The 1,287-nt window shown below is 59.4% G+C and overlaps 1 pseudogene; it reads right to left on the bottom strand.

The window, feature by feature from the left end:
* Positions 1–460: 460 nt before the first annotated feature.
* Positions 461–863, bottom strand: LOC136404113 (peptidyl-prolyl cis-trans isomerase A pseudogene; annotated as a pseudogene).
* Between the last annotated feature and the right edge of the window lie 424 nt (positions 864–1,287).

Here is a 1,287-nt window from a genome sequence, read left to right as displayed (position 1 = left end):
CTGCCCTCTAGTGGATGGAAGTAGTCAAACACTTCTAAGACAAAGGCCCACCCACTTGAGCTACTTGAGAAGAAACTGGATCCAGATTTGAATTTACTGTTTGGAGACCTACTGTGTCTTGTCCGAGTGACTCATCTCAGGCTGCTGTATTTTTATGTATAATCTGGAAGGGCTGGACCATGACAGCGGTGAGCAGGGAGTCGTCAGCAGGTCTAGAGGGCTGCCCCAGAGACCGGTCACGCGCTACGTCTAGGCAAGGGGGCAGGTGTGAGAGCCCCGCCACGTGGCACAGGGAGGCACGCAGGTCTGCTCCCTGGCGAGCAAGCCCTGTGAGACTGGGCTGGAGAAAGCTTGCTGAGGGGGGACGGGAGGAAGAGAGGTAGCTTGGTGACCTGCTTACGTTTGCTCAGGAGGCGGCAGGTCTAGATTAAGGCTTGTGAAGTGGAAGCACTGCAGCCCTTCATGTCCGACGCCACTCTGGGGGACGCTGCCCCCGGAGGGAGAGTGAGCGCCTGGATTCTGACGCTGGAGGCCTGGCGGTGAAGCTCAAACACGAGTCAGAGTTATTCGAGCTGTCGTCAGCAATGGCAATCTCCTTGCTGGTCTTGCCATCCCTGGACCCAAAGCGCTCCGTGACTGTCACAATACCCGAGGCGTCCGTCATGGCAGAAGACCGCATGCTTCCCATCCAACCACTCCGTCCTGGCTGTGCAGATGTAAAGTTGGGAACCATTTGTGTTGGGTCCAGCATTTGCCATGGACAAGATGCCAGGACCTGTGGAATTCTCATCATCAAACTTCTCCCCATAGATGGACTTGTCACCTGTGCCATTGCGGCCTGTGGAGTCACCACCCTGGCACATAGATCCCAGAACAGTTCTGTGAAAGCAGGAACCTCTATAAATGGATCCTCCCTCAGTGCATGGAGCATGAATGTTTTCTGCTTTGGAACTCTGTCAAGCAAACAGCTGGAGAAACGCGGCCCCAGGGCTTACTACCATGGATAATGGCGCCGTCAGAGAGCACGGTGGGTTCAGCACGGCGCCCTCGGAGAGCACGGTGGGTTCAGCACGGCGCCCTCGGAGAGCTCGGGGGGGGGGGGGGAGTTCAGCACGGCGCCCTCGGAGAGCACGGGGGGGGGGGTTCAGCACGGCGCCCTCGGAGAGCACGAAGGGGGGGGGGGGTTCAGCACGGCGCCCTCGGAGAGCTCGGTGGGTTCAGCACGGCGCTGTCAGAGAGCACGGTGGGTTCAGCACGGCGCCCTCGGAGAGCACGGGGGGGGGGGGG

This window comes from Saccopteryx leptura, chromosome 4, assembly GCF_036850995.1.
Source record: "Saccopteryx leptura isolate mSacLep1 chromosome 4, mSacLep1_pri_phased_curated, whole genome shotgun sequence".
NCBI lineage: Eukaryota > Metazoa > Chordata > Mammalia > Chiroptera > Emballonuridae > Saccopteryx > Saccopteryx leptura.
The sequence above is the reverse complement of the archived record's forward strand: the minus strand, read 5'-3'. Positions and strand labels throughout refer to the sequence as shown.